Source organism: Rhinoderma darwinii, assembly GCF_050947455.1.
Source record: "Rhinoderma darwinii isolate aRhiDar2 chromosome 5 unlocalized genomic scaffold, aRhiDar2.hap1 SUPER_5_unloc_40, whole genome shotgun sequence".
Lineage (NCBI taxonomy): Eukaryota > Metazoa > Chordata > Amphibia > Anura > Rhinodermatidae > Rhinoderma > Rhinoderma darwinii.
In genome coordinates, this window is record NW_027461799.1 from 214,185 (window position 1) to 240,538 (window position 26,354).

At 47.8% G+C, this 26,354-nt stretch overlaps 17 non-coding genes and 1 pseudogene across 17 annotated transcripts; all 18 read right to left on the reverse strand.

The window, feature by feature from the left end:
* Positions 1-516: 516 nt before the first annotated feature.
* Positions 517-707, reverse strand: LOC142692800 (U2 spliceosomal RNA). Its single transcript, XR_012861206.1, has one exon. It is a non-coding gene; the product is annotated as a U2 spliceosomal RNA (small nuclear RNA).
* A 1,288-nt stretch (positions 708-1,995) lies between these two features.
* Positions 1,996-2,186, reverse strand: LOC142692801 (U2 spliceosomal RNA). The gene has a single exon (XR_012861207.1). It is a non-coding gene; the product is annotated as a U2 spliceosomal RNA (small nuclear RNA).
* A 1,280-nt stretch (positions 2,187-3,466) lies between these two features.
* LOC142692802 (U2 spliceosomal RNA) lies at positions 3,467-3,657 on the reverse strand. Its single transcript, XR_012861208.1, has one exon. It is a non-coding gene; the product is annotated as a U2 spliceosomal RNA (small nuclear RNA).
* Positions 3,658-4,937: 1,280 nt separating this feature from the next.
* On the reverse strand, positions 4,938-5,128 carry LOC142692803 (U2 spliceosomal RNA). Its single transcript, XR_012861209.1, has one exon. It is a non-coding gene; the product is annotated as a U2 spliceosomal RNA (small nuclear RNA).
* A 1,292-nt stretch (positions 5,129-6,420) lies between these two features.
* LOC142692804 (U2 spliceosomal RNA) lies at positions 6,421-6,611 on the reverse strand. Its single transcript, XR_012861210.1, has one exon. It is a non-coding gene; the product is annotated as a U2 spliceosomal RNA (small nuclear RNA).
* A 1,276-nt stretch (positions 6,612-7,887) lies between these two features.
* Positions 7,888-8,078, reverse strand: LOC142692805 (U2 spliceosomal RNA). The gene has a single exon (XR_012861211.1). It is a non-coding gene; the product is annotated as a U2 spliceosomal RNA (small nuclear RNA).
* Positions 8,079-9,366: 1,288 nt separating this feature from the next.
* On the reverse strand, positions 9,367-9,557 carry LOC142692807 (U2 spliceosomal RNA). The gene has a single exon (XR_012861212.1). It is a non-coding gene; the product is annotated as a U2 spliceosomal RNA (small nuclear RNA).
* A 1,288-nt stretch (positions 9,558-10,845) lies between these two features.
* LOC142692808 (U2 spliceosomal RNA) lies at positions 10,846-11,036 on the reverse strand. The gene has a single exon (XR_012861213.1). It is a non-coding gene; the product is annotated as a U2 spliceosomal RNA (small nuclear RNA).
* Positions 11,037-12,324: 1,288 nt separating this feature from the next.
* Positions 12,325-12,515, reverse strand: LOC142692809 (U2 spliceosomal RNA). The gene has a single exon (XR_012861214.1). It is a non-coding gene; the product is annotated as a U2 spliceosomal RNA (small nuclear RNA).
* Positions 12,516-13,803: 1,288 nt separating this feature from the next.
* On the reverse strand, positions 13,804-13,994 carry LOC142692917 (U2 spliceosomal RNA). Its single transcript, XR_012861311.1, has one exon. It is a non-coding gene; the product is annotated as a U2 spliceosomal RNA (small nuclear RNA).
* A 1,292-nt stretch (positions 13,995-15,286) lies between these two features.
* LOC142692811 (U2 spliceosomal RNA) lies at positions 15,287-15,477 on the reverse strand. Its single transcript, XR_012861216.1, has one exon. It is a non-coding gene; the product is annotated as a U2 spliceosomal RNA (small nuclear RNA).
* Positions 15,478-16,770: 1,293 nt separating this feature from the next.
* Positions 16,771-16,961, reverse strand: LOC142692923 (U2 spliceosomal RNA). Its single transcript, XR_012861316.1, has one exon. It is a non-coding gene; the product is annotated as a U2 spliceosomal RNA (small nuclear RNA).
* A 1,292-nt stretch (positions 16,962-18,253) lies between these two features.
* On the reverse strand, positions 18,254-18,444 carry LOC142692812 (U2 spliceosomal RNA). Its single transcript, XR_012861217.1, has one exon. It is a non-coding gene; the product is annotated as a U2 spliceosomal RNA (small nuclear RNA).
* A 1,289-nt stretch (positions 18,445-19,733) lies between these two features.
* On the reverse strand, positions 19,734-19,924 carry LOC142692813 (U2 spliceosomal RNA). Its single transcript, XR_012861218.1, has one exon. It is a non-coding gene; the product is annotated as a U2 spliceosomal RNA (small nuclear RNA).
* A 1,290-nt stretch (positions 19,925-21,214) lies between these two features.
* Positions 21,215-21,394, reverse strand: LOC142692933 (U2 spliceosomal RNA; annotated as a pseudogene).
* Positions 21,395-22,686: 1,292 nt separating this feature from the next.
* LOC142692814 (U2 spliceosomal RNA) lies at positions 22,687-22,877 on the reverse strand. The gene has a single exon (XR_012861219.1). It is a non-coding gene; the product is annotated as a U2 spliceosomal RNA (small nuclear RNA).
* Positions 22,878-24,155: 1,278 nt separating this feature from the next.
* On the reverse strand, positions 24,156-24,346 carry LOC142692815 (U2 spliceosomal RNA). Its single transcript, XR_012861220.1, has one exon. It is a non-coding gene; the product is annotated as a U2 spliceosomal RNA (small nuclear RNA).
* A 1,289-nt stretch (positions 24,347-25,635) lies between these two features.
* LOC142692816 (U2 spliceosomal RNA) lies at positions 25,636-25,826 on the reverse strand. The gene has a single exon (XR_012861221.1). It is a non-coding gene; the product is annotated as a U2 spliceosomal RNA (small nuclear RNA).
* Positions 25,827-26,354: the final 528 nt, after the last annotated feature.

The window sequence follows — 26,354 nt, forward strand, 5'->3', positions numbered from 1 at the left end:
ATGTAGGGACGACAGTACATTCCATCACATCCATCTAGTGTACACAGGTAGGTCCATTGTGGCGGGCAGGCGAGCGGGCGGGCTGCTTTATTGGCTGTTTGCTGTTCCCCTACTCCACTCCACTATTTGACTGTTGTGCTGCATCAATCAATCAATCAATCAATCAATCAATCAATCAATCAATCAATCAATCAATCAATCAATCAATCAATCAATCAGTGGCTGGCTCAGGTGCAGCTCTTTAACTTACCTAAAAGGGAGGGCGGAGAGAAGACAAGGAAGGTGAATGAGGTGTTCCAATGTGAAATGCCGGAAACACAGAAACACAGACGACACACAACAAGAGGTGGCAATCTATTCATTAATTGCATTTAATCAATGAGCTCATTATCACTCATGCATTGTCCAACAGGTGTTGAAATAATGGGATTAAAAGGGGAGATCCCTTCAGAAAGACAGAAACAATAGCAAAGACAAAAAACACTTTTGGAATCTGCTTTTAGTCAACACATAAGGAAAGGGTGCACCGGTCCTGGAAATACTGCAATACCAGGTCAATGCGTGGAGTGGACAGAGCAAGCTCTATTTCCATCTCCCTGTTCTAAAAATCCATTTAATATATGGTCCCCAGATAGGGGACGTATCAGATATTAAACTGATAAGAACAGATACTACACTTGATCTTAGCCAAAAGGCCGAGAAGCGATAACCCGAACGGGCCGCGCGTTGCCCGAGCCTGCCCGATACTGCTGTTCAGCCCTTGCAGCGATTCAGCCTACTTCTAGGCAATTCCATGGGGCCCTGCAGGCTCACACACTCACAGCTACACGGGAGGTGAATAAAGGCCGGAGAGGAAGCCAGACAGGATTTGCTTCTTTTGCTTGCACCACAATGCAGTGCTGAAAGAGGAGGAATCTACATAAAAACGCCTTCCTGGCAACGCCCAAATGCCCTGCTGCCATGCAGATAAACACTGGCAGCGGCAGCAAGTGCATGCCCACAGCCACCCCTTGTTCCTTCACACCTTGTATCAGCTGTAATCCAGTCCAGTCCAGTGCTGCCTGCTGAGCAGCACTGACCAACACTGCCTGGGCCCAGGCTTTTATCTCTGAGGCCCCATTATGATGTCAGAAAGCTGGCTCTGGAATCCTGAGGGCTCCACTATGACACGTGCAAAGTTCCGTCTGAACTTTATATAAGACGGTGAGGCTCAGTCAGTCACTCAGTGTTGCCTGAGAGGGCAACACTGCAACAGCCGGCCGCCAGGCTGTCTTTTTTTTGCACAGCTAGTTGCCTCCAGGAGGCCACAAGAGGGAGACAAGGGACTGCAAAATGGAAAATAGGCATCCACCAACTTTACAGACAACTTCTCCTTGCTCCTACAACCTCCATCCTTGCACAGTTTGTTATTCTTCTAGGTAACATAGTAACAAATCCAAATTGCTGCTCTCTTTGTAGGCAAGCAAGGCTTTGTTGCAACTGCAATTCTTACTTCTTCTTGAAATGTAGGGACGACAGTACATTCCATCACATCCATCTAGTGTACACAGGTAGGTCCATTGTGGCGGGCAGGCGAGCGGGCGGGCTGCTTTATTGGCTGTTTGCTGTTCCCCTACTCCACTCCACTATTTGACTGTTGTGCTGCATCAATCAATCAATCAATCAATCAATCAATCAATCAATCAATCAATCAATCAGTGGCTGGCTCAGGTGCAGCTCTTTAACTTACCTAAAAGGGAGGGCGGAGAGAAGACAAGGAAGGTGAATGAGGTGTTCCAATGTGAAATGCCGGAAACACAGAAACACAGACGACACACAACAAGAGGTGGCAATCTATTCATTAATTGCATTTAATCAATGAGCTCATTATCACTCATGCATTGTCCAACAGGTGTTGAAATAATGGGATTAAAAGGGGAGATCCCTTCAGAAAGACAGAAACAATAGCAAAGACAAAAAACACTTTTGGAATCTGCTTTTAGTCAACACATAAGGAAAGGGTGCACCGGTCCTGGAAATACTGCAATACCAGGTCAATGCGTGGAGTGGACAGAGCAAGCTCTATTTCCATCTCCCTGTTCTAAAAATCCATTTAATATATGGTCCCCAGATAGGGGACGTATCAGATATTAAACTGATAAGAACAGATACTACACTTGATCTTAGCCAAAAGGCCGAGAAGCGATAACCCGAACGGGCCGCGCGTTGCCCGAGCCTGCCCGATACTGCTGTTCAGCCCTTGCAGCGATTCAGCCTACTTCTAGGCAATTCCATGGGGCCCTGCAGGCTCACACACTCACAGCTACACGGGAGGTGAATAAAGGCCGGAGAGGAAGCCAGACAGGATTTGCTTCTTTTGCTTGCACCACAATGCAGTGCTGAAAGAGGAGGAATCTACATAAAAACGCCTTCCTGGCAACGCCCAAATGCCCTGCTGCCATGCAGATAAACACTGGCAGCGGCAGCAAGTGCATGCCCACAGCCACCCCTTGTTCCTTCACACCTTGTATCAGCTGTAATCCAGTCCAGTCCAGTGCTGCCTGCTGAGCAGCACTGACCAACACTGCCTGGGCCCAGGCTTTTATCTCTGAGGCCCCATTATGATGTCAGAAAGCTGGCTCTGGAATCCTGAGGGCTCCACTATGACACGTGCAAAGTTCCGTCTGAACTTTATATAAGACGGTGAGGCTCAGTCAGTCACTCAGTGTTGCCTGAGAGGGCAACACTGCAACAGCCGGCCGCCAGGCTGTCTTTTTTTTGCACAGCTAGTTGCCTCCAGGAGGCCACAAGAGGGAGACAAGGGACTGCAAAATGGAAAATAGGCATCCACCAACTTTACAGACAACTTCTCCTTGCTCCTACAACCTCCATCCTTGCACAGTTTGTTATTCTTCTAGGTAACATAGTAACAAATCCAAATTGCTGCTCTCTTTGTAGGCAAGCAAGGCTTTGTTGCAACTGCAATTCTTACTTCTTCTTGAAATGTAGGGACGACAGTACATTCCATCACATCCATCTAGTGTACACAGGTAGGTCCATTGTGGCGGGCAGGCGAGCGGGCGGGCTGCTTTATTGGCTGTTTGCTGTTCCCCTACTCCACTCCACTATTTGACTGTTGTGCTGCATCAATCAATCAATCAATCAATCAATCAATCAATCAATCAATCAGTGGCTGGCTCAGGTGCAGCTCTTTAACTTACCTAAAAGGGAGGGCGGAGAGAAGACAAGGAAGGTGAATGAGGTGTTCCAATGTGAAATGCCGGAAACACAGAAACACAGACGACACACAACAAGAGGTGGCAATCTATTCATTAATTGCATTTAATCAATGAGCTCATTATCACTCATGCATTGTCCAACAGGTGTTGAAATAATGGGATTAAAAGGGGAGATCCCTTTAGAAAGACAGAAACAATAGCAAAGACAAAAAACACTTTTGGAATCTGCTTTTAGTCAACACATAAGGAAAGGGTGCACCGGTCCTGGAAATACTGCAATACCAGGTCAATGCGTGGAGTGGACAGAGCAAGCTCTATTTCCATCTCCCTGTTCTAAAAATCCATTTAATATATGGTCCCCAGATAGGGGACGTATCAGATATTAAACTGATAAGAACAGATACTACACTTGATCTTAGCCAAAAGGCCGAGAAGCGATAACCCGAACGGGCCGCGCGTTGCCCGAGCCTGCCCGATACTGCTGTTCAGCCCTTGCAGCGATTCAGCCTACTTCTAGGCAATTCCATGGGGCCCTGCAGGCTCACACACTCACAGCTACACGGGAGGTGAATAAAGGCCGGAGAGGAAGCCAGACAGGATTTGCTTCTTTTGCTTGCACCACAATGCAGTGCTGAAAGAGGAGGAATCTACATAAAAACGCCTTCCTGGCAACGCCCAAATGCCCTGCTGCCATGCAGATAAACACTGGCAGCGGCAGCAAGTGCATGCCCACAGCCACCCCTTGTTCCTTCACACCTTGTATCAGCTGTAATCCAGTCCAGTCCAGTGCTGCCTGCTGAGCAGCACTGACCAACACTGCCTGGGCCCAGGCTTTTATCTCTGAGGCCCCATTATGATGTCAGAAAGCTGGCTCTGGAATCCTGAGGGCTCCACTATGACACGTGCAAAGTTCCGTCTGAACTTTATATAAGACGGTGAGGCTCAGTCAGTCACTCAGTGTTGCCTGAGAGGGCAACACTGCAACAGCCGGCCGCCAGGCTGTCTTTTTTTTGCACAGCTAGTTGCCTCCAGGAGGCCACAAGAGGGAGACAAGGGACTGCAAAATGGAAAATAGGCATCCACCAACTTTACAGACAACTTCTCCTTGCTCCTACAACCTCCATCCTTGCACAGTTTGTTATTCTTCTAGGTAACATAGTAACAAATCCAAATTGCTGCTCTCTTTGTAGGCAAGCAAGGCTTTGTTGCAACTGCAATTCTTACTTCTTCTTGAAATGTAGGGACGACAGTACATTCCATCACATCCATCTAGTGTACACAGGTAGGTCCATTGTGGCGGGCAGGCGAGCGGGCGGGCTGCTTTATTGGCTGTTTGCTGTTCCCCTACTCCACTCCACTATTTGACTGTTGTGCTGCATCAATCAATCAATCAATCAATCAATCAATCAATCAATCAATCAGTGGCTGGCTCAGGTGCAGCTCTTTAACTTACCTAAAAGGGAGGGCGGAGAGAAGACAAGGAAGGTGAATGAGGTGTTCCAATGTGAAATGCCGGAAACACAGAAACACAGACGACACACAACAAGAGGTGGCAATCTATTCATTAATTGCATTTAATCAATGAGCTCATTATCACTCATGCATTGTCCAACAGGTGTTGAAATAATGGGATTAAAAGGGGAGATCCCTTCAGAAAGACAGAAACAATAGCAAAGACAAAAAACACTTTTGGAATCTGCTTTTAGTCAACACATAAGGAAAGGGTGCACCGGTCCTGGAAATACTGCAATACCAGGTCAATGCGTGGAGTGGACAGAGCAAGCTCTATTTCCATCTCCCTGTTCTAAAAATCCATTTAATATATGGTCCCCAGATAGGGGACGTATCAGATATTAAACTGATAAGAACAGATACTACACTTGATCTTAGCCAAAAGGCCGAGAAGCGATAACCCGAACGGGCCGCGCGTTGCCCGAGCCTGCCCGATACTGCTGTTCAGCCCTTGCAGCGATTCAGCCTACTTCTAGGCAATTCCATGGGGCCCTGCAGGCTCACACACTCACAGCTACACGGGAGGTGAATAAAGGCCGGAGAGGAAGCCAGACAGGATTTGCTTCTTTTGCTTGCACCACAATGCAGTGCTGAAAGAGGAGGAATCTACATAAAAACGCCTTCCTGGCAACGCCCAAATGCCCTGCTGCCATGCAGATAAACACTGGCAGCGGCAGCAAGTGCATGCCCACAGCCACCCCTTGTTCCTTCACACCTTGTATCAGCTGTAATCCAGTCCAGTCCAGTGCTGCCTGCTGAGCAGCACTGACCAACACTGCCTGGGCCCAGGCTTTTATCTCTGAGGCCCCATTATGATGTCAGAAAGCTGGCTCTGGAATCCTGAGGGCTCCACTATGACACGTGCAAAGTTCCGTCTGAACTTTATATAAGACGGTGAGGCTCAGTCAGTCACTCAGTGTTGCCTGAGAGGGCAACACTGCAACAGCCGGCCGCCAGGCTGTCTTTTTTTTGCACAGCTAGTTGCCTCCAGGAGGCCACAAGAGGGAGACAAGGGACTGCAAAATGGAAAATAGGCATCCACCAACTTTACAGACAACTTCTCCTTGCTCCTACAACCTCCATCCTTGCACAGTTTGTTATTCTTCTAGGTAACATAGTAACAAATCCAAATTGCTGCTCTCTTTGTAGGCAAGCAAGGCTTTGTTGCAACTGCAATTCTTACTTCTTCTTGAAATGTAGGGACGACAGTACATTCCATCACATCCATCTAGTGTACACAGGTAGGTCCATTGTGGCGGGCAGGCGAGCGGGCGGGCTGCTTTATTGGCTGTTTGCTGTTCCCCTACTCCACTCCACTATTTGACTGTTGTGCTGCATCAATCAATCAATCAATCAATCAATCAATCAATCAATCAATCAATCAATCAATCAGTGGCTGGCTCAGGTGCAGCTCTTTAACTTACCTAAAAGGGAGGGCGGAGAGAAGACAAGGAAGGTGAATGAGGTGTTCCAATGTGAAATGCCGGAAACACAGAAACACAGACGACACACAACAAGAGGTGGCAATCTATTCATTAATTGCATTTAATCAATGAGCTCATTATCACTCATGCATTGTCCAACAGGTGTTGAAATAATGGGATTAAAAGGGGAGATCCCTTTAGAAAGACAGAAACAATAGCAAAGACAAAAAACACTTTTGGAATCTGCTTTTAGTCAACACATAAGGAAAGGGTGCACCGGTCCTGGAAATACTGCAATACCAGGTCAATGCGTGGAGTGGACAGAGCAAGCTCTATTTCCATCTCCCTGTTCTAAAAATCCATTTAATATATGGTCCCCAGATAGGGGACGTATCAGATATTAAACTGATAAGAACAGATACTACACTTGATCTTAGCCAAAAGGCCGAGAAGCGATAACCCGAACGGGCCGCGCGTTGCCCGAGCCTGCCCGATACTGCTGTTCAGCCCTTGCAGCGATTCAGCCTACTTCTAGGCAATTCCATGGGGCCCTGCAGGCTCACACACTCACAGCTACACGGGAGGTGAATAAAGGCCGGAGAGGAAGCCAGACAGGATTTGCTTCTTTTGCTTGCACCACAATGCAGTGCTGAAAGAGGAGGAATCTACATAAAAACGCCTTCCTGGCAACGCCCAAATGCCCTGCTGCCATGCAGATAAACACTGGCAGCGGCAGCAAGTGCATGCCCACAGCCACCCCTTGTTCCTTCACACCTTGTATCAGCTGTAATCCAGTCCAGTCCAGTGCTGCCTGCTGAGCAGCACTGACCAACACTGCCTGGGCCCAGGCTTTTATCTCTGAGGCCCCATTATGATGTCAGAAAGCTGGCTCTGGAATCCTGAGGGCTCCACTATGACACGTGCAAAGTTCCGTCTGAACTTTATATAAGACGGTGAGGCTCAGTCAGTCACTCAGTGTTGCCTGAGAGGGCAACACTGCAACAGCCGGCCGCCAGGCTGTCTTTTTTTTGCACAGCTAGTTGCCTCCAGGAGGCCACAAGAGGGAGACAAGGGACTGCAAAATGGAAAATAGGCATCCACCAACTTTACAGACAACTTCTCCTTGCTCCTACAACCTCCATCCTTGCACAGTTTGTTATTCTTCTAGGTAACATAGTAACAAATCCAAATTGCTGCTCTCTTTGTAGGCAAGCAAGGCTTTGTTGCAACTGCAATTCTTACTTCTTCTTGAAATGTAGGGACGACAGTACATTCCATCACATCCATCTAGTGTACACAGGTAGGTCCATTGTGGCGGGCAGGCGAGCGGGCGGGCTGCTTTATTGGCTGTTTGCTGTTCCCCTACTCCACTCCACTATTTGACTGTTGTGCTGCATCAATCAATCAATCAATCAATCAATCAATCAATCAATCAGTGGCTGGCTCAGGTGCAGCTCTTTAACTTACCTAAAAGGGAGGGCGGAGAGAAGACAAGGAAGGTGAATGAGGTGTTCCAATGTGAAATGCCGGAAACACAGAAACACAGACGACACACAACAAGAGGTGGCAATCTATTCATTAATTGCATTTAATCAATGAGCTCATTATCACTCATGCATTGTCCAACAGGTGTTGAAATAATGGGATTAAAAGGGGAGATCCCTTCAGAAAGACAGAAACAATAGCAAAGACAAAAAACACTTTTGGAATCTGCTTTTAGTCAACACATAAGGAAAGGGTGCACCGGTCCTGGAAATACTGCAATACCAGGTCAATGCGTGGAGTGGACAGAGCAAGCTCTATTTCCATCTCCCTGTTCTAAAAATCCATTTAATATATGGTCCCCAGATAGGGGACGTATCAGATATTAAACTGATAAGAACAGATACTACACTTGATCTTAGCCAAAAGGCCGAGAAGCGATAACCCGAACGGGCCGCGCGTTGCCCGAGCCTGCCCGATACTGCTGTTCAGCCCTTGCAGCGATTCAGCCTACTTCTAGGCAATTCCATGGGGCCCTGCAGGCTCACACACTCACAGCTACACGGGAGGTGAATAAAGGCCGGAGAGGAAGCCAGACAGGATTTGCTTCTTTTGCTTGCACCACAATGCAGTGCTGAAAGAGGAGGAATCTACATAAAAACGCCTTCCTGGCAACGCCCAAATGCCCTGCTGCCATGCAGATAAACACTGGCAGCGGCAGCAAGTGCATGCCCACAGCCACCCCTTGTTCCTTCACACCTTGTATCAGCTGTAATCCAGTCCAGTCCAGTGCTGCCTGCTGAGCAGCACTGACCAACACTGCCTGGGCCCAGGCTTTTATCTCTGAGGCCCCATTATGATGTCAGAAAGCTGGCTCTGGAATCCTGAGGGCTCCACTATGACACGTGCAAAGTTCCGTCTGAACTTTATATAAGACGGTGAGGCTCAGTCAGTCACTCAGTGTTGCCTGAGAGGGCAACACTGCAACAGCCGGCCGCCAGGCTGTCTTTTTTTTGCACAGCTAGTTGCCTCCAGGAGGCCACAAGAGGGAGACAAGGGACTGCAAAATGTAAAATAGGCATCCACCAACTTTACAGACAACTTCTCCTTGCTCCTACAACCTCCATCCTTGCACAGTTTGTTATTCTTCTAGGTAACATAGTAACAAATCCAAATTGCTGCTCTCTTTGTAGGCAAGCAAGGCTTTGTTGCAACTGCAATTCTTACTTCTTCTTGAAATGTAGGGACGACTGTACATTCCATCACATCCATCTAGTGTACACAGGTAGGTCCATTGTGGCGGGCAGGCGAGCGGGCGGGCTGCTTTATTGGCTGTTTGCTGTTCCCCTACTCCACTCCACTATTTGACTGTTGTGCTGCATCAATCAATCAATCAATCAATCAATCAATCAATCAATCAATCAATCAATCAGTGGCTGGCTCAGGTGCAGCTCTTTAACTTACCTAAAAGGGAGGGCGGAGAGAAGACAAGGAAGGTGAATGAGGTGTTCCAATGTGAAATGCCGGAAACACAGAAACACAGACGACACACAACAAGAGGTGGCAATCTATTCATTAATTGCATTTAATCAATGAGCTCATTATCACTCATGCATTGTCCAACAGGTGTTGAAATAATGGGATTAAAAGGGGAGATCCCTTCAGAAAGACAGAAACAATAGCAAAGACAAAAAACACTTTTGGAATCTGCTTTTAGTCAACACATAAGGAAAGGGTGCACCGGTCCTGGAAATACTGCAATACCAGGTCAATGCGTGGAGTGGACAGAGCAAGCTCTATTTCCATCTCCCTGTTCTAAAAATCCATTTAATATATGGTCCCCAGATAGGGGACGTATCAGATATTAAACTGATAAGAACAGATACTACACTTGATCTTAGCCAAAAGGCCGAGAAGCGATAACCCGAACGGGCCGCGCGTTGCCCGAGCCTGCCCGATACTGCTGTTCAGCCCTTGCAGCGATTCAGCCTACTTCTAGGCAATTCCATGGGGCCCTGCAGGCTCACACACTCACAGCTACACGGGAGGTGAATAAAGGCCGGAGAGGAAGCCAGACAGGATTTGCTTCTTTTGCTTGCACCACAATGCAGTGCTGAAAGAGGAGGAATCTACATAAAAACGCCTTCCTGGCAACGCCCAAATGCCCTGCTGCCATGCAGATAAACACTGGCAGCGGCAGCAAGTGCATGCCCACAGCCACCCCTTGTTCCTTCACACCTTGTATCAGCTGTAATCCAGTCAAGTCCAGTGCTGCCTGCTGAGCAGCACTGACCAACACTGCCTGGGCCCAGGCTTTTATCTCTGAGGCCCCATTATGATGTCAGAAAGCTGGCTCTGGAATCCTGAGGGCTCCACTATGACACGTGCAAAGTTCCGTCTGAACTTTATATAAGACGGTGAGGCTCAGTCAGTCACTCAGTGTTGCCTGAGAGGGCAACACTGCAACAGCCGGCCGCCAGGCTGTCTTTTTTTTGCACAGCTAGTTGCCTCCAGGAGGCCACAAGAGGGAGACAAGGGACTGCAAAATGGAAAATAGGCATCCACCAACTTTACAGACAACTTCTCCTTGCTCCTACAACCTCCATCCTTGCACAGTTTGTTATTCTTCTAGGTAACATAGTAACAAATCCAAATTGCTGCTCTCTTTGTAGGCAAGCAAGGCTTTGTTGCAACTGCAATTCTTACTTCTTCTTGAAATGTAGGGACGACAGTACATTCCATCACATCCATCTAGTGTACACAGGTAGGTCCATTGTGGCGGGCAGGCGAGCGGGCGGGCTGCTTTATTGGCTGTTTGCTGTTCCCCTACTCCACTCCACTATTTGACTGTTGTGCTGCATCAATCAATCAATCAATCAATCAATCAATCAATCAATCAATCAATCAATCAGTGGCTGGCTCAGGTGCAGCTCTTTAACTTACCTAAAAGGGAGGGCGGAGAGAAGACAAGGAAGGTGAATGAGGTGTTCCAATGTGAAATGCCGGAAACACAGAAACACAGACGACACACAACAAGAGGTGGCAATCTATTCATTAATTGCATTTAATCAATGAGCTCATTATCACTCATGCATTGTCCAACAGGTGTTGAAATAATGGGATTAAAAGGGGAGATCCCTTCAGAAAGACAGAAACAATAGCAAAGACAAAAAACACTTTTGGAATCTGCTTTTAGTCAACACATAAGGAAAGGGTGCACCGGTCCTGGAAATACTGCAATACCAGGTCAATGCGTGGAGTGGACAGAGCAAGCTCTATTTCCATCTCCCTGTTCTAAAAATCCATTTAATATATGGTCCCCAGATAGGGGACGTATCAGATATTAAACTGATAAGAACAGATACTACACTTGATCTTAGCCAAAAGGCCGAGAAGCGATAACCCGAACGGGCCGCGCGTTGCCCGAGCCTGCCCGATACTGCTGTTCAGCCCTTGCAGCGATTCAGCCTACTTCTAGGCAATTCCATGGGGCCCTGCAGGCTCACACACTCACAGCTACACGGGAGGTGAATAAAGGCCGGAGAGGAAGCCAGACAGGATTTGCTTCTTTTGCTTGCACCACAATGCAGTGCTGAAAGAGGAGGAATCTACATAAAAACGCCTTCCTGGCAACGCCCAAATGCCCTGCTGCCATGCAGATAAACACTGGCAGCGGCAGCAAGTGCATGCCCACAGCCACCCCTTGTTCCTTCACACCTTGTATCAGCTGTAATCCAGTCCAGTCCAGTGCTGCCTGCTGAGCAGCACTGACCAACACTGCCTGGGCCCAGGCTTTTATCTCTGAGGCCCCATTATGATGTCAGAAAGCTGGCTCTGGAATCCTGAGGGCTCCACTATGACACGTGCAAAGTTCCGTCTGAACTTTATATAAGACGGTGAGGCTCAGTCAGTCACTCAGTGTTGCCTGAGAGGGCAACACTGCAACAGCCGGCCGCCAGGCTGTCTTTTTTTTGCACAGCTAGTTGCCTCCAGGAGGCCACAAGAGGGAGACAAGGGACTGCAAAATGGAAAATAGGCATCCACCAACTTTACAGACAACTTCTCCTTGCTCCTACAACCTCCATCCTTGCACAGTTTGTTATTCTTCTAGGTAACATAGTAACAAATCCAAATTGCTGCTCTCTTTGTAGGCAAGCAAGGCTTTGTTGCAACTGCAATTCTTACTTCTTCTTGAAATGTAGGGACGACAGTACATTCCATCACATCCATCTAGTGTACACAGGTAGGTCCATTGTGGCGGGCAGGCGAGCGGGCGGGCTGCTTTATTGGCTGTTTGCTGTTCCCCTACTCCACTCCACTATTTGACTGTTGTGCTGCATCAATCAATCAATCAATCAATCAATCAATCAATCAATCAATCAATCAATCAGTGGCTGGCTCAGGTGCAGCTCTTTAACTTACCTAAAAGGGAGGGCGGAGAGAAGACAAGGAAGGTGAATGAGGTGTTCCAATGTGAAATGCCGGAAACACAGAAACACAGACGACACACAACAAGAGGTGGCAATCTATTCATTAATTGCATTTAATCAATGAGCTCATTATCACTCATGCATTGTCCAACAGGTGTTGAAATAATGGGATTAAAAGGGGAGATCCCTTCAGAAAGACAGAAACAATAGCAAAGACAAAAAACACTTTTGGAATCTGCTTTTAGTCAACACATAAGGAAAGGGTGCACCGGTCCTGGAAATACTGCAATACCAGGTCAATGCGTGGAGTGGACAGAGCAAGCTCTATTTCCATCTCCCTGTTCTAAAAATCCATTTAATATATGGTCCCCAGATAGGGGACGTATCAGATATTAAACTGATAAGAACAGATACTACACTTGATCTTAGCCAAAAGGCCGAGAAGCGATAACCCGAAGGGGCCGCGCGTTGCCCGAGCCTGCCCGATACTGCTGTTCAGCCCTTGCAGCGATTCAGCCTACTTCTAGGCAATTCCATGGGGCCCTGCAGGCTCACACACTCACAGCTACACGGGAGGTGAATAAAGGCCGGAGAGGAAGCCAGACAGGATTTGCTTCTTTTGCTTGCACCACAATGCAGTGCTGAAAGAGGAGGAATCTACATAAAAACGCCTTCCTGGCAACGCCCAAATGCCCTGCTGCCATGCAGATAAACACTGGCAGCGGCAGCAAGTGCATGCCCACAGCCACCCCTTGTTCCTTCACACCTTGTATCAGCTGTAATCCAGTCCAGTCCAGTGCTGCCTGCTGAGCAGCACTGACCAACACTGCCTGGGCCCAGGCTTTTATCTCTGAGGCCCCATTATGATGTCAGAAAGCTGGCTCTGGAATCCTGAGGGCTCCACTATGACACGTGCAAAGTTCCGTCTGAACTTTATATAAGACGGTGAGGCTCAGTCAGTCACTCAGTGTTGCCTGAGAGGGCAACACTGCAACAGCCGGCCGCCAGGCTGTCTTTTTTTTGCACAGCTAGTTGCCTCCAGGAGGCCACAAGAGGGAGACAAGGGACTGCAAAATGGAAAATAGGCATCCACCAACTTTACAGACAACTTCTCCTTGCTCCTACAACCTCCATCCTTGCACAGTTTGTTATTCTTCTAGGTAACATAGTAACAAATCCAAATTGCTGCTCTCTTTGTAGGCAAGCAAGGCTTTGTTGCAACTGCAATTCTTACTTCTTCTTGAAATGTAGGGACGACAGTACATTCCATCACATCCATCTAGTGTACACAGGTAGGTCCATTGTGGCGGGCAGGCGAGCGGGCGGGCTGCTTTATTGGCTGTTTGCTGTTCCCCTACTCCACTCCACTATTTGACTGTTGTGCTGCATCAATCAATCAATCAATCAATCAATCAATCAATCAATCAATCAATCAATCAGTGGCTGGCTCAGGTGCAGCTCTTTAACTTACCTAAAAGGGAGGGCGGAGAGAAGACAAGGAAGGTGAATGAGGTGTTCCAATGTGAAATGCCGGAAACACAGAAACACAGACGACACACAACAAGAGGTGGCAATCTATTCATTAATTGCATTTAATCAATGAGCTCATTATCACTCATGCATTGTCCAACAGGTGTTGAAATAATGGGATTAAAAGGGGAGATCCCTTCAGAAAGACAGAAACAATAGCAAAGACAAAAAACACTTTTGGAATCTGCTTTTAGTCAACACATAAGAAAAGGGTGCTCCGGTCCTGGAAATACTGCAATACCAGGTCAATGCGTGGAGTGGACAGAGCAAGCTCTATTTCCATCTCCCTGTTCTAAAAATCCATTTAATATATGGTCCCCAGATAGGGGACGTATCAGATATTAAACTGATAAGAACAGATACTACACTTGATCTTAGCCAAAAGGCCGAGAAGCGATAACCCGAACGGGCCGCGCGTTGCCCGAGCCTGCCCGATACTGCTGTTCAGCCCTTGCAGCGATTCAGCCTACTTCTAGGCAATTCCATGGGGCCCTGCAGGCTCACACACTCACAGCTACACGGGAGGTGAATAAAGGCCGGAGAGGAAGCCAGACAGGATTTGCTTCTTTTGCTTGCACCACAATGCAGTGCTGAAAGAGGAGGAATCTACATAAAAACGCCTTCCTGGCAACGCCCAAATGCCCTGCTGCCATGCAGATAAACACTGGCAGCGGCAGCAAGTGCATGCCCACAGCCACCCCTTGTTCCTTCACACCTTGTATCAGCTGTAATCCAGTCCAGTCCAGTGCTGCCTGCTGAGCAGCACTGACCAACACTGCCTGGGCCCAGGCTTTTATCTCTGAGGCCCCATTATGATGTCAGAAAGCTGGCTCTGGAATCCTGAGGGCTCCACTATGACACGTGCAAAGTTCCGTCTGAACTTTATATAAGACGGTGAGGCTCAGTCAGTCACTCAGTGTTGCCTGAGAGGGCAACACTGCAACAGCCGGCCGCCAGGCTGTCTTTTTTTTGCACAGCTAGTTGCCTCCAGGAGGCCACAAGAGGGAGACAAGGGACTGCAAAATGGAAAATAGGCATCCACCAACTTTACAGACAACTTCTCCTTGCTCCTACAACCTCCATCCTTGCACAGTTTGTTATTCTTCTAGGTAACATAGTAACAAATCCAAATTGCTGCTCTCTTTGTAGGCAAGCAAGGCTTTGTTGCAACTGCAATTCTTACTTCTTCTTGAAATGTAGGGATGACAGTACATTCCATCACATCCATCTAGTGTACACAGGTAGGTCTATTGTGGCGGGCAGGCGAGCGGGCGGGCTGCTTTATTGGCTGTTTGCTGTTCCCCTACTCCACTCCACTATTTGACTGTTGTGCTGCATCAATCAATCAATCAATCAATCAATCAATCAATCAATCAATCAATCAATCAATCAGTGGCTGGCTCAGGTGCAGCTCTTTAACTTACCTAAAAGGGAGGGCGGAGAGAAGACAAGGAAGGTGAATGAGGTGTTCCAATGTGAAATGCCGGAAACACAGAAACACAGACGACACACAACAAGAGGTGGCAATCTATTCATTAATTGCATTTAATCAATGAGCTCATTATCACTCATGCATTGTCCAACAGGTGTTGAAATAATGGGATTAAAAGGGGAGATCCCTTCAGAAAGACAGAAACAATAGCAAAGACAAAAAACACTTTTGGAATCTGCTTTTAGTCAACACATAAGGAAAGGGTGCACCGGTCCTGGAAATACTGCAATACCAGGTCAATGCGTGGAGTGGACAGAGCAAGCTCTATTTCCATCTCCCTGTTCTAAAAATCCATTTAATATATGGTCCCCAGATAGGGGACGTATCAGATATTAAACTGATAAGAACAGATACTACACTTGATCTTAGCCAAAAGGCCGAGAAGCGATAACCCGAACGGGCCGCGCGTTGCCCGAGCCTGCCCGATACTGCTGTTCAGCCCTTGCAGCGATTCAGCCTACTTCTAGGCAATTCCATGGGGCCCTGCAGGCTCACACACTCACAGCTACACGGGAGGTGAATAAAGGCCGGAGAGGAAGCCAGACAGGATTTGCTTCTTTTGCTTGCACCACAATGCAGTGCTGAAAGAGGAGGAATCTACATAAAAACGCCTTCCTGGCAACGCCCAAATGCCCTGCTGCCATGCAGATAAACACTGGCAGCGGCAGCAAGTGCATGCCCACAGCCACCCCTTGTTCCTTCACACCTTGTATCAGCTGTAATCCAGTCCAGTCCAGTGCTGCCTGCTGAGCAGCACTGACCAACACTGCCTGGGCCCAGGCTTTTATCTCTGAGGCCCCATTATGATGTCAGAAAGCTGGCTCTGGAATCCTGAGGGCTCCACTATGACACGTGCAAAGTTCCGTCTGAACTTTATATAAGACGGTGAGGCTCAGTCAGTCACTCAGTGTTGCCTGAGAGGGCAACACTGCAACAGCCGGCCGCCAGGCTGTCTTTTTTTTTGCACAGCTAGTTGCCTCCAGGAGGCCACAAGAGGGAGACAAGGGACTGCAAAATGGAAAATAGGCATCCACCAACTTTACAGACAACTTCTCCTTGCTCCTACAACCTCCATCCTTGCACAGTTTGTTATTCTTCTAGGTAACATAGTAACAAATCCAAATTGCTGCTCTCTTTGTAGGCAAGCAAGGCTTTGTTGCAACTGCAATTCTTACTTCTTCTTGAAATGTAGGGACGACAGTACATTCCATCACATCCATCTAGTGTACACAGGTAGGTCCATTGTGGCGGGCAGGCGAGCGGGCGGGCTGCTTTATTGGCTGTTTGCTGTTCCCCTACTCCACTCCACTATTTGACTGTTGTGCTGCATCAATCAATCAATCAATCAATCAATCAATCAATCAATCAATCAATCAATCAATCAGTGGCTGGCTCAGGTGCAGCTCTTTAACTTACCTAAAAGGGAGGGCGGAGAGAAGACAAGGAAGGTGAATGAGGTGTTCCAATGTGAAATGCCGGAAACACAGAAACACAGACGACACACAACAAGAGGTGGCAATCTATTCATTAATTGCATTTAATCAATGAGCTCATTATCACTCATGCATTGTCCAACAGGTGTTGAAATAATGGGATTAAAAGGGGAGATCCCTTCAGAAAGACAGAAACAATAGCAAAGACAAAAAACACTTTTGGAATCTGCTTTTAGTCAACACATAAGGAAAGGGTGCACCGGTCCTGGAAATACTGCAATATCAGGTCAATGCGTGGAGTGGACAGAGCAAGCTCTATTTCCATCTCCCTGTTCTAAAAATCCATTTAATATATGGTCCCCAGATAGGGGACGTATCAGATATTAAACTGATAAGAACAGATACTACACTTGATCTTAGCCAAAAGGCCGAGAAGCGATAACCCGAACGGGCCGCGCGTTGCCCGAGCCTGCCCGATACTGCTGTTCAGCCCTTGCAGCGATTCAGCCTACTTCTAGGCAATTCCATGGGGCCCTGCAGGCTCACACACTCACAGCTACACGGGAGGTGAATAAAGGCCGGAGAGGAAGCCAGACAGGATTTGCTTCTTTTGCTTGCACCACAATGCAGTGCTGAAAGAGGAGGAATCTACATAAAAACGCCTTCCTGGCAACGCCCAAATGCCCTGCTGCCATGCAGATAAACACTGGCAGCGGCAGCAAGTGCATGCCCACAGCCACCCCTTGTTCCTTCACACCTTGTATCAGCTGTAATCCAGTCCAGTCCAGTGCTGCCTGCTGAGCAGCACTGACCAACACTGCCTGGGCCCAGGCTTTTATCTCTGAGGCCCCATTATGATGTCAGAAAGCTGGCTCTGGAATCCTGAGGGCTCCACTATGACACGTGCAAAGTTCCGTCTGAACTTTATATAAGACGGTGAGGCTCAGTCAGTCACTCAGTGTTGCCTGAGAGGGCAACACTGCAACAGCCGGCCGCCAGGCTGTCTTTTTTTTGCACAGCTAGTTGCCTCCAGGAGGCCACAAGAGGGAGACAAGGGACTGCAAAATGGAAAATAGGCATCCACCAACTTTACAGACAACTTCTCCTTGCTCCTACAACCTCCATCCTTGCACAGTTTGTTATTCTTCTAGGTAACATAGTAACAAATCCAAATTGCTGCTCTCTTTGTAGGCAAGCAAGGCTTTGTTGCAACTGCAATTCTTACTTCTTCTTGAAATGTAGGGACGACAGTACATTCCATCACATCCATCTAGTGTACACAGGTAGGTCCATTGTGGCGGGCAGGCGAGCGGGCGGGCTGCTTTATTGGCTGTTTGCTGTTCCCCTACTCCACTCCACTATTTGACTGTTGTGCTGCATCAATCAATCAATCAATCAATCAATCAATCAATCAATCAATCAATCAATCAATCAGTGGCTGGCTCAGGTGCAGCTCTTTAACTTACCTAAAAGGGAGGGCGGAGAGAAGACAAGGAAGGTGAATGAGGTGTTCCAATGTGAAATGCCGGAAACACAGAAACACAGACGACACACAACAAGAGGTGGCAATCTATTCATTAATTGCATTTAATCAATGAGCTCATTATCACTCATGCATTGTCCAACAGGTGTTGAAATAATGGGATTAAAAGGGGAGATCCCTTCAGAAAGACAGAAACAATAGCAAAGACAAAAAACACTTTTGGAATCTGCTTTTAGTCAACACATAAGGAAAGGGTGCACCGGTCCTGGAAATACTGCAATACCAGGTCAATGCGTGGAGTGGACAGAGCAAGCTCTATTTCCATCTCCCTGTTCTAAAAATCCATTTAATATATGGTCCCCAGATAGGGGACGTATCAGATATTAAACTGATAAGAACAGATACTACACTTGATCTTAGCCAAAAGGCCGAGAAGCGATAACCCGAACGGGCCGCGCGTTGCCCGAGCCTGCCCGATACTGCTGTTCAGCCCTTGCAGCGATTCAGCCTACTTCTAGGCAATTCCATGGGGCCCTGCAGGCTCACACACTCACAGCTACACGGGAGGTGAATAAAGGCCGGAGAGGAAGCCAGACAGGATTTGCTTCTTTTGCTTGCACCACAATGCAGTGCTGAAAGAGGAGGAATCTACATAAAAACGCCTTCCTGGCAACGCCCAAATGCCCTGCTGCCATGCAGATAAACACTGGCAGCGGCAGCAAGTGCATGCCCACAGCCACCCCTTGTTCCTTCACACCTTGTATCAGCTGTAATCCAGTCCAGTCCAGTGCTGCCTGCTGAGCAGCACTGACCAACACTGCCTGGGCCCAGGCTTTTATCTCTGAGGCCCCATTATGATGTCAGAAAGCTGGCTCTGGAATCCTGAGGGCTCCACTATGACACGTGCAAAGTTCCGTCTGAACTTTATATAAGACGGTGAGGCTCAGTCAGTCACTCAGTGTTGCCTGAGAGGGCAACACTGCAACAGCCGGCCGCCAGGCTGTCTTTTTTTTGCACAGCTAGTTGCCTCCAGGAGGCCACAAGAGGGAGACAAGGGACTGCAAAATGGAAAATAGGCATCCACCAACTTTACAGACAACTTCTCCTTGCTCCTACAACCTCCATCCTTGCACAGTTTGTTATTCTTCTAGGTAACATAGTAACAAATCCAAATTGCTGCTCTCTTTGTAGGCAAGCAAGGCTTTGTTGCAACTGCAATTCTTACTTCTTCTTGAAATGTAGGGACGACAGTACATTCCATCACATCCATCTAGTGTACACAGGTAGGTCCATTGTGGCGGGCAGGCGAGCGGGCGGGCTGCTTTATTGGCTGTTTGCTGTTCCCCTACTCCACTCCACTATTTGACTGTTGTGCTGCATCAATCAATCAATCAATCAATCAATCAATCAATCAATCAATCAATCAATCAATCAGTGGCTGGCTCAGGTGCAGCTCTTTAACTTACCTAAAAGGGAGGGCGGAGAGAAGACAAGGAAGGTGAATGAGGTGTTCCAATGTGAAATGCCGGAAACACAGAAACACAGACGACACACAACAAGAGGTGGTCTATTCATTAATTGCATTTAATCAATGAGCTCATTATCACTCATGCATTGTCCAACAGGTGTTGAAATAATGGGATTAAAAGGGGAGATCCCTTCAGAAAGACAGAAACAATAGCAAAGACAAAAAACACTTTTGGAATCTGCTTTTAGTCAACACATAAGGAAAGGGTGCACCGGTCCTGGAAATACTGCAATACCAGGTCAATGCGTGGAGTGGACAGAGCAAGCTCTATTTCCATCTCCCTGTTCTAAAAATCCATTTAATATATGGTCCCCAGATAGGGGACGTATCAGATATTAAACTGATAAGAACAGATACTACACTTGATCTTAGCCAAAAGGCCGAGAAGCGATAACCCGAACGGGCCGCGCGTTGCCCGAGCCTGCCCGATACTGCTGTTCAGCCCTTGCAGCGATTCAGCCTACTTCTAGGCAATTCCATGGGGCCCTGCAGGCTCACACACTCACAGCTACACGGGAGGTGAATAAAGGCCGGAGAGGAAGCCAGACAGGATTTGCTTCTTTTGCTTGCACCACAATGCAGTGCTGAAAGAGGAGGAATCTACATAAAAACGCCTTCCTGGCAACGCCCAAATGCCCTGCTGCCATGCAGATAAACACTGGCAGCGGCAGCAAGTGCATGCCCACAGCCACCCCTTGTTCCTTCACACCTTGTATCAGCTGTAATCCAGTCCAGTCCAGTGCTGCCTGCTGAGCAGCACTGACCAACACTGCCTGGGCCCAGGCTTTTATCTCTGAGGCCCCATTATGATGTCAGAAAGCTGGCTCTGGAATCCTGAGGGCTCCACTATGACACGTGCAAAGTTCCGTCTGAACTTTATATAAGACGGTGAGGCTCAGTCAGTCACTCAGTGTTGCCTGAGAGGGCAACACTGCAACAGCCGGCCGCCAGGCTGTCTTTTTTTTGCACAGCTAGTTGCCTCCAGGAGGCCACAAGAGGGAGACAAGGGACTGCAAAATGGAAAATAGGCATCCACCAACTTTACAGACAACTTCTCCTTGCTCCTACAACCTCCATCCTTGCACAGTTTGTTATTCTTCTAGGTAACATAGTAACAAATCCAAATTGCTGCTCTCTTTGTAGGCAAGCAAGGCTTTGTTGCAACTGCAATTCTTACTTCTTCTTGAAATGTAGGGACGACAGTACATTCCATCACATCCATCTAGTGTACACAGGTAGGTCCATTGTGGCGGGCAGGCGAGCGGGCGGGCTGCTTTATTGGCTGTTTGCTGTTCCCCTACTCCACTCCACTATTTGACTGTTGTGCTGCATCAATCAATCAATCAATCAATCAATCAATCAATCAATCAATCAATCAATCAATGTGGCTGGCTCAGGTGCAGCTCTTTAACTTACCTAAAAGGGAGGGCGGAGAGAAGACAAGGAAGGTGAATGAGGTGTTCCAATGTGAAATGCCGGAAACACAGAAACACAGACGACACACAACAAGAGGTGGCAATCTATTCATTAATTGCATTTAATCAATGAGCTCATTATCACTCATGCATTGTCCAACAGGTGTTGAAATAATGGGATTAAAAGGGGAGATCCCTTCAGAAAGACAGAAACAATAGCAAAGACAAAAAACACTTTTGGAATCTGCTTTTAGTCAACACATAAGGAAAGGGTGCACCGGTCCTGGAAATACTGCAATACCAGGTCAATGCGTGGAGTGGACAGAGCAAGCTCTATTTCCATCTCCCTGTTCTAAAAATCCATTTAATATATGGTCCCCAGATAGGGTATTAAACTGATAAGAACAGATACTACACTTGATCTTAGCCAAAAGGCCGAGAAGCGATAACCCGAACGGGCCGCGCGTTGCCCGAGCCTGCCCGATACTGCTGTTCAGCCCTTGCAGCGATTCAGCCTACTTCTAGGCAATTCCATGGGGCCCTGCAGGCTCACACACTCACAGCTACACGGGAGGTGAATAAAGGCCGGAGAGGAAGCCAGACAGGATTTGCTTCTTTTGCTTGCACCACAATGCAGTGCTGAAAGAGGAGGAATCTACATAAAAACGCCTTCCTGGCAACGCCCAAATGCCCTGCTGCCATGCAGATAAACACTGGCAGCGGCAGCAAGTGCATGCCCACAGCCACCCCTTGTTCCTTCACACCTTGTATCAGCTGTAATCCAGTCCAGTCCAGTGCTGCCTGCTGAGCAGCACTGACCAACACTGCCTGGGCCCAGGCTTTTATCTCTGAGGCCCCATTATGATGTCAGAAAGCTGGCTCTGGAATCCTGAGGGCTCCACTATGACACGTGCAAAGTTCCGTCTGAACTTTATATAAGACGGTGAGGCTCAGTCAGTCACTCAGTGTTGCCTGAGAGGGCAACACTGCAACAGCCGGCCGCCAGGCTGTCTTTTTTTTGCACAGCTAGTTGCCTCCAGGAGGCCACAAGAGGGAGACAAGGGACTGCAAAATGGAAAATAGGCATCCACCAACTTTACAGACAACTTCTCCTTGCTCCTACAACCTCCATCCTTGCACAGTTTGTTATTCTTCTAGGTAACATAGTAACAAATCCAAATTGCTGCTCTCTTTGTAGGCAAGCAAGGCTTTGTTGCAACTGCAATTCTTACTTCTTCTTGAAATGTAGGGACGACAGTACATTCCATCACATCCATCTAGTGTACACAGGTAGGTCCATTGTGGCGGGCAGGCGAGCGGGCGGGCTGCTTTATTGGCTGTTTGCTGTTCCCCTACTCCACTCCACTATTTGACTGTTGTGCTGCATCAATCAATCAATCAATCAATCAATCAATCAATCAATCAATCAATCAATCAATTAGTGGCTGGCTCAGGTGCAGCTCTTTAACTTACCTAAAAGGGAGGGCGGAGAGAAGACAAGGAAGGTGAATGAGGTGTTCCAATGTGAAATGCCGGAAACACAGAAACACAGACGACACACAACAAGAGGTGGCAATCTATTCATTAATTGCATTTAATCAATGAGCTCATTATCACTCATGCATTGTCCAACAGGTGTTGAAATAATGGGATTAAAAGGGGAGATCCCTTCAGAAAGACAGAAACAATAGCAAAGACAAAAAACACTTTTGGAATCTGCTTTTAGTCAACACATAAGGAAAGGGTGCACCGGTCCTGGAAATACTGCAATACCAGGTCAATGCGTGGAGTGGACAGAGCAAGCTCTATTTCCATCTCCCTGTTCTAAAAATCCATTTAATATATGGTCCCCAGATAGGGGACGTATCAGATATTAAACTGATAAGAACAGATACTACACTTGATCTTAGCCAAAAGGCCGAGAAGCGATAACCCGAACGGGCCGCGCGTTGCCCGAGCCTGCCCGATACTGCTGTTCAGCCCTTGCAGCGATTCAGCCTACTTCTAGGCAATTCCATGGGGCCCTGCAGGCTCACACACTCACAGCTACACGGGAGGTGAATAAAGGCCGGAGAGGAAGCCAGACAGGATTTGTTGCTTGCACCACAATGCAGTGCTGAAAGAGGAGGAATCTACATAAAAACGCCTTCCTGGCAACGCCCAAATGCCCTGCTGCCATGCAGATAAACACTGGCAGCGGCAGCAAGTGCATGCCCACAGCCACCCCTTGTTCCTTCACACCTTGTATCAGCTGTAATCCAGTCCAGTCCAGTGCTGCCTGCTGAGCAGCACTGACCAACACTGCCTGGGCCCAGGCTTTTATCTCTGAGGCCCCATTATGATGTCAGAAAGCTGGCTCTGGAATCCTGAGGGCTCCACTATGACACGTGCAAAGTTCCGTCTGAACTTTATATAAGACGGTGAGGCTCAGTCAGTCACTCAGTGTTGCCTGAGAGGGCAACACTGCAACAGCCGGCCGCCAGGCTGTCTTTTTTTTGCACAGCTAGTTGCCTCCAGGAGGCCACAAGAGGGAGACAAGGGACTGCAAAATGGAAAATAGGCATCCACCAACTTTACAGACAACTTCTCCTTGCTCCTACAACCTCCATCCTTGCACAGTTTGTTATTCTTCTAGGTAACATAGTAACAAATCCAAATTGCTGCTCTCTTTGTAGGCAAGCAAGGCTTTGTTGCAACTGCAATTCTTACTTCTTCTTGAAATGTAGGGACGACAGTACATTCCATCACATCCATCTAGTGTACACAGGTAGGTCCATTGTGGCGGGCAGGCGAGCGGGCGGGCTGCTTTATTGGCTGTTTGCTGTTCCCCTACTCCACTCCACTATTTGACTGTTGTGCTGCATCAATCAATCAATCAATCAATCAATCAATCAATCAATCAATCAATCAGTGGCTGGCTCAGGTGCAGCTCTTTAACTTACCTAAAAGGGAGGGCGGAGAGAAGACAAGGAAGGTGAATGAGGTGTTCCAATGTGAAATGCCGGAAACACAGAAACACAGACGACACACAACAAGAGGTGGCAATCTATTCATTAATTGCATTTAATCAATGAGCTCATTATCACTCATGCATTGTCCAACAGGTGTTGAAATAATGGGATTAAAAGGGGAGATCCCTTCAGAAAGACAGAAACAATAGCAAAGACAAAAAACACTTTTGGAATCTGCTTTTAGTCAACACATAAGGAAAGGGTGCACCGGTCCTGGAAATACTGCAATACCAGGTCAATGCGTGGAGTGGACAGAGCAAGCTCTATTTCCATCTCCCTGTTCTAAAAATCCATTTAATATATGGTCCCCAGATAGGGGACGTATCAGATATTAAACTGATAAGAACAGATACTACACTTGATCTTAGCCAAAAGGCCGAGAAGCGATAACCCGAACGGGCCGCGCGTTGCCCGAGCCTGCCCGATACTGCTGTTCAGCCCTTGCAGCGATTCAGCCTACTTCTAGGCAATTCCATGGGGCCCTGCAGGCTCACACACTCACAGCTACACGGGAGGTGAATAAAGGCCGGAGAGGAAGCCAGACAGGATTTGCTTCTTTTGCTTGCACCACAATGCAGTGCTGAAAGAGGAGGAATCTACATAAAAACGCCTTCCTGGCAACGCCCAAATGCCCTGCTGCCATGCAGATAAACACTGGCAGCGGCAGCAAGTGCATGCCCACAGCCACCCCTTGTTCCTTCACACCTTGTATCAGCTGTAATCCAGTCCAGTCCAGTGCTGCCTGCTGAGCAGCACTGACCAACACTGCCTGGGCCCAGGCTTTTATCTCTGAGGCCCCATTATGATGTCAGAAAGCTGGCTCTGGAATCCTGAGGGCTCCACTATGACACGTGCAAAGTTCCGTCTGAACTTTATATAAGACGGTGAGGCTCAGTCAGTCACTCAGTGTTGCCTGAGAGGGCAACACTGCAACAGCCGGCCGCCAGGCTGTCTTTTTTTTGCACAGCTAGTTGCCTCCAGGAGGCCACAAGAGGGAGACAAGGGACTGCAAAATGGAAAATAGGCATCCACCAACTTTACAGACAACTTCTCCTTGCTCCTACAACCTCCATCCTTGCACAGTTTGTTATTCTTCTAGGTAACATAGTAACAAATCCAAATTGCTGCTCTCTTTGTAGGCAAGCAAGGCTTTGTTGCAACTGCAATTCTTACTTCTTCTTGAAATGTAGGGACGACAGTACATTCCATCACATCCATCTAGTGTACACAGGTAGGTCCATTGTGGCGGGCAGGCGAGCGGGCGGGCTGCTTTATTGGCTGTTTGCTGTTCCCCTACTCCACTCCACTATTTGACTGTTGTGCTGCAATCAATCAATCAATCAATCAATCAATCAATCAATCAATCAATCAATCAATTAGTGGCTGGCTCAGGTGCAGCTCTTTAACTTACCTAAAAGGGAGGGCGGAGAGAAGACAAGGAAGGTGAATGAGGTGTTCCAATGTGAAATGCCGGAAACACAGAAACACAGACGACACACAACAAGAGGTGGCAATCTATTCATTAATTGCATTTAATCAATGAGCTCATTATCACTCATGCATTGTCCAACAGGTGTTGAAATAATGGGATTAAAAGGGGAGATCCCTTCAGAAAGACAGAAACAATAGCAAAGACAAAAAACACTTTTGGAATCTGCTTTTAGTCAACACATAAGGAAAGGGTGCACCGGTCCTGGAAATACTGCAATACCAGGTCAATGCGTGGAGTGGACAGAGCAAGCTCTATTTCCATCTCCCTGTTCTAAAAATCCATTTAATATATGGTCCCCAGATAGGGGACGTATCAGATATTAAACTGATAAGAACAGATACTACACTTGATCTTAGCCAAAAGGCCGAGAAGCGATAACCCGAACGGGCCGCGCGTTGCCCGAGCCTGCCCGATACTGCTGTTCAGCCCTTGCAGCGATTCAGCCTACTTCTAGGCAATTCCATGGGGCCCTGCAGGCTCACACACTCACAGCTACACGGGAGGTGAATAAAGGCCGGAGAGGAAGCCAGACAGGATTTGCTTCTTTTGCTTGCACCACAATGCAGTGCTGAAAGAGGAGGAATCTACATAAAAACGCCTTCCTGGCAACGCCCAAATGCCCTGCTGCCATGCAGATAAACACTGGCAGCGGCAGCAAGTGCATGCCCACAGCCACCCCTTGTTCCTTCACACCTTGTATCAGCTGTAATCCAGTCCAGTCCAGTGCTGCCTGCTGAGCAGCACTGACCAACACTGCCTGGGCCCAGGCTTTTATCTCTGAGGCCCCATTATGATGTCAGAAAGCTGGCTCTGGAATCCTGAGGGCTCCACTATGACACGTGCAAAGTTCCGTCTGAACTTTATATAAGACGGTGAGGCTCAGTCAGTCACTCAGTGTTGCCTG